Source organism: Condylura cristata, unplaced genomic scaffold, assembly GCF_000260355.1.
Source record: "Condylura cristata isolate star-nosed mole 26May11 unplaced genomic scaffold, ConCri1.0 scaffold00021, whole genome shotgun sequence".
Taxonomy (NCBI): domain Eukaryota; kingdom Metazoa; phylum Chordata; class Mammalia; order Eulipotyphla; family Talpidae; genus Condylura; species Condylura cristata.
The window spans coordinates 1,636,685-1,642,094 of record NW_004567122.1 but is presented as its reverse complement, the minus strand read 5'-3'; positions in this window follow the sequence as shown (position 1 = coordinate 1,642,094).

Below are 5,410 nucleotides of genomic sequence, written 5' to 3'. Positions count from 1 at the left end.
GGGGTCGGGGGGGTGCCTTGTTTTTTCAAACATGAGAAAGCCCTCAGCTGCTGAGTTTCTCACGCGAGCATGCATCCTCAAATGAAACTATGAGACCACTCTGCATTCCCTGGGGGACTGTAAGATTCTTCTGTGATGTGCCCTGTGGTCTGATGTCAGTTAATCCTGTCCAGTGGATTACCTGAAATTTAATTCAAGGAATAACCTTTGGAATCCAGGGTTCTTTTGAATCCAGTTTGAAAACCGCTATTTCATATAATTAAAAGTATTATAAAACAAAAACAAAAATAATTTAATAACAAAATAATTTAAAATAATTTAAAAACAAAAATAATTCCCACTGCTTAAGGCCTAAAGGGAAAATCTAAAAAGTAGGCGGAGAAATGGGTTCTCTCATTAGGTTTCAGTCAGGACTTGTTATTATCAATTTAGTAACCTGCCCTTGAAGTGGCTGAGACCATCACCAGGATGAGTATATTTAGAATTTCACAGGGGATTTATAATTTGTTGTTTGGAGCTGAAATTTCTCATTCTTTTAGCCTAGAAGCAGAACTAATACTTAATCAAGCAAAACTTTCTCTTTTCTTATGCCATTTAACAATGTACTTAAGTCACCTGTGAGCCTTGTATGCTCGATACATTGCGTTAGATCCAGTTTAGCAAGCAGCCAAACATGACTGAAAGCCTAAGTCTCTGGGACTAGGGTAGACCACCTGACTGCCTCATGGGGGACGGATGGCCTGGGCGTGGCCTGGGCCCTCTCATGCACAGTCAGAAACCACCTACTGCTAACCACTCTTTGTCCAGAAAGGGGAACAAAACTAATTTCTCAACTTTCAACCAACTCTGTCTCTTTTTACTGGGTCAATGTGCTTCCTGGGTCATTTCTTTCATCGAAACTCCTCAAAGTCCCTGTCATCAGGGGAAGATGAGCATCTTAAAAATGAACAGAGGGCCAGCCGCGCACCTCTTACTGCTTGGCCACCACGGCCAGCCAAAGGAGGAGCCGACACACAGACGCGGTGGCTCCTAGTGCTTCTTAGCCCGTCCGCCAATGCCCTCCTCAGGTGATGGATCAGGACCTTGGGCCCGCTGGGCTTGCTTACGACTCAGGGGTCAGGGAGCCTGCACTGACGTCCCAGTTTCATTCCTAACACAGTCTAACACTGATGAGAGTAGGCAGACCCGTCACGGGTGAGTGCCCGCCATGACTCTGTGTCCAGCAGGAACGCGGTTTGACCTGCTCCGTCTCCCGCCTGGCAGACACCTGTACACACCGCGCACAGCCACCCCTTCCTTCCTTCGTGGAGTTTCTGCACCCGCCCCCGGGTCTCATCACATGATGCCTCAGCGAGGAGGCAGGTGCGCAAACCCACCGACAGTTTTTAAAAGGTTTCGGCCCCGCCCCAGGCAACTCTAACTGGCATTTGAACTGCAGAACCTGGGGTGCTGTCCATCCAGGTTGTCGCTGGGCCTGCAGCACAGCTGCGCCCAGTCTTGCTTCCTATCCGTGCTTTAGATTCTGGTCCCAAGGGTCCAGAATTTATCATTCAATAATGAGCTATTACTCTCCAATAAACACGGCACATCCTACACTTGATCTCAGATCCCGGTTTTCAGAGATTCCAACCTGCAAAAGCACTTTCATCACCAGAGGTGGGAGCGCCTGCGTTGTTCCTGACTCATGCCTCAAGGCAACTTTGGCGGCTCTTTATCTCCAGTTTCTCACCTGTCTTTATTTCGCATATCCGAAAATAACATCATGTGTCTTTGGGCTGTCTGCAGAGGAGACTGAGTGAAGTTTGACTCTTCCAGTATTGGTTGATCACTCGTGGTCCAGCATCACATGCTGTGACTATTTTGAACTCATCACTCTCCGTTTCTGCCACCAGGACTAATGTGCGTGGGCTTTTTTCCCCCATGTTTGAGTTTCTGTTACTACCTGGCATCTTGTCTCTCATTTCCTTGTCTGCTCCCTCCTACAGATCATTAAAAAACCATCTTTCCTCAGTACTAGATTTATCAAATCAACCCTCTATTCAGGAATCTTTGATGGCTTTGTGTTTTGTAAATCTGGAGCTGTTTGATTTCATCATTTGTGTTTACTTTGCAATCTGTAAGCTCCTGGAATTGAGGCTTATCTCTGCTACCTGATGGTAGCGGGAGATGGCAAAATGGAAGCCCTTTGTCTAAATTTGAAACAATTAAATGTTGCATAATAAATATTACCCTCAGAAGACCATATTTTAAAATGTTAATGACTCTAAACTGGCTTACCCATTATTCATAATTCTCAAACATTTCAGTAAATTGCATAAGATGAAATACGGGGGTCTAAGTGATCAGCAAGCCATGAAACTTATTTCACACATGTGTTGTTTTCTAAATGCATGATGAACTTGGTAACTTTTTTAAAATGTTGCTAACAAAACAGCTAGTGAGAGTCGGTAAAGATGGCATGTTCTGCAAACGCTTCATGGTTTACTTGTTTCCTCAACTCTGCATTCACATCATTTGTTCGAGGTTACCAATAAGGTACGTTGGCAGAGCTCAGAATGTTATGGGGCCTCAGTTCTGCAAGCTGCGTCCTGCTGGTGCATAAATGGAGTCTTTGGGGACAGAGAACGTGTTCGTTTGAGGACAGAGTCTCTGGGGAAATCCTTTGCTTGCCATTTGCTAAAGACCATTGTTGCAATGCCACAAAGTTGGATCTTACTCTCAAAATCTACAGCTCATCAGAAATTAGTCCACCATTTTGTCTCTGTCGGACTTCGTTGAAATGTCTTCAAAGGTTAACTCGGCAATTAAACTTTTTCTCTCACATGAGGAGAACATAAACTCATACAAGCACTGTGATACATGTACAAAAGGAATGGCCCCCTTGCAATGGGACGGGCTAGCTTCCTCCGGCTGACACGACACAAAGCTACCACCAGACGGTAACATTTTAGCATCTACGCTGTAAGCGGAAAATGAGAGCAGTTAGGGCCGTATCTCCTGGAGATTCTTTCTGGACTTGGGTAACCCAGGCTCCTGTATTAGCTGCTGTGAAATGGCGACAGGTGTGAGAGAAGCCGAGGGCCCCAGAGGGAAGCATGTGACGCCTAACCACAGGGCGTGTGCAGGCCTGGCGTGTCTTCACCCACCGTCCCGAGGCTGGGACTTCTTTCCTGAGGACAGAAACGGCCACTTGTGCTCGGTTCCCCTTGTGCATTTCCCCCTTTTTCTGTAGTATCACTTCCATTTTTTCCTAGTCCTACGAGCATGCAGAAACAGAGCTGCTAACTTACAGTTAGTGCTGCAAGTAGACGTGGTACAGCAGCTTGTGGGATGTGTGTGTGTGTGTGTTTAAAAAATATTTATTTTGTAAGATAACTGGGATGTAGGCCAGAAGTGTATGTATGTGTGTGGAGGGGGTGGGGGGTGAGAGGGTTCACCAGAGACAGTGGGGAACAGAACAGGCAGGTCGCCAACCTATACTCCCAAGGAAGCAGCGGGTGGGACAGGAGAGGTCTGCTGTGCTGCTTGTGGATCAGCTCCCTGGCTGGAAAGCGAATTCAGGCCACAGAGGTGCTAGTGCTGAGACTTAGCCCCTGCCACAAGTGAGGCCCTGTGGGATGTGTTCTTAGGGAGGAGGCCAACCCTGCCTCTGTTTCTTCTTTCTTGCTTGATTGAATGACTATGTGATGGTCAGAACTGTGGCAGTCATTTTGAACCATGAGGCTGACTTAAAAAGCAGAGATGAGACACAAAACCAGTAGACAGAAGAGCTCTTCTCCTATAGGAGAGCTCTGTATCATCTACCTCCAGGCATCTATGTTGGCCCAAATCCTGAGCTCTGCTCAGGTACAGAGGAGTATGGTGTATTGTATCTTCCCTGTAAAGTTATATGATGGTTACAGAGCCATCTTGGTTAAGATTTCTGCTTTCAGGGTTTTTGTAAGTAAAGATTATCATACCAATTTTTAAAATCATGTCCATGTTTTTAACATTAACAATTAGAGGATATAGTTTTTAGCCATGAAATTGAGATGTGCTTACAGGTTTAGAACAGGGTCAGAACTGTGATCATGACTTAATTACTGTGAATTAGGTAACATTATTTTTGTGGATGATTTTGATTGACAATTTTCATTAATGTATGTATTTATTGTGCTCATTAAAATTTATCTATAAGCCAATGTTATTACTTTTTTTTACTATAATATTTTATTTTTACATATTTTGTGGATTTTTCCATCTCAGTTGCAATCCCCTTGGGTTTCCCATCACCGAATCACCCATGTTATCACAATACCTTTAACAAACAGATTATTTCCTTAGGTGTCCCTTTAGTTATTTAAAATTTATTTGGGCATACAAGAACTGGGTACAGGCCAGAGGTGCAGGGGAGGAGTGAGAGGAGAGAGAGAGTGGGGAGCAGGACAGGCACACTGATGAGATCCATTGACAGGTCAGTCTGCTGCGCCATGTGGGTAGCTCCCTGGCGGGCGATGGAACCAACACTACAGTGGCTGCAGGCGGCTTCACAGAGCTATCACCTAACCCCTTGCACCACCATGGAGGCCTAGTGCCCCTTCTTTTAACTAAAACCATTTCTCTTCTTCTTCTTTTTTCTTTTTTGCAGAGATCATAGGCTGCATCTTTCTGCCTCTTTCTATAGAATCGCTTCTCTACTTGCTTTCACTTTTATCGACTAAAGCTTGATTCTCTCACTCTGATTCATTATAGAATTGACCATGATATTTGACAAGGGGGTCAGTGAGGACCCGAGAAGGTGGAGGGAGGCCACTGAGACTGAGGTGAGGGAAGAGCGAATTAAAGGCTTGCCCATAAACAACTTACCACAGTTTCCCTGCAAAGGCAGAATGGAAAATCCATATGGTAACGAGGAAGATGTGGTGGAGGAGAGTTCTGGGAGCATTTAAGTGTGCGACCGAGGAACTTTATTATGTGCATGGCTGGGCACGAAGGCCCGCAGGGATACCAGATACTAAATCTTAAACTCGGAGCCTTGGCATGATGCCATCGGAGTGGTCGGGCGAATTCCGGAACATGGTAGGTTCACAAAAGGAAAACGCAAGGGGAGAAAGGCCCAGTCGCCCCTCCCAGGGTGAGATAGGAAGAGGCCCCGAGATGCCGTGTAGTTTTGGTGTGTTGGGGTCAAGGTCCAGTCTTCCAGGGCGGCCAGACGTGCGTGGCCTGAAGATGCCCGTGTGCGCGCCTTTGTCTCCTACACCGCAGGCTGTGGAGCAGGACGGCGTCATCGCAGTAGGCGTGCGGTGATGGTCCACACCGGGGGCGCGGGGGGGTGGTGGGTGTCTGCGCGGCGTCCTGGGCGCGAGGCGCGCTGCTGGCGACTCTGGCCGCCCTGGCTGCACTCTGCTCTGGGCCAGCCTGGTGGAGCCTG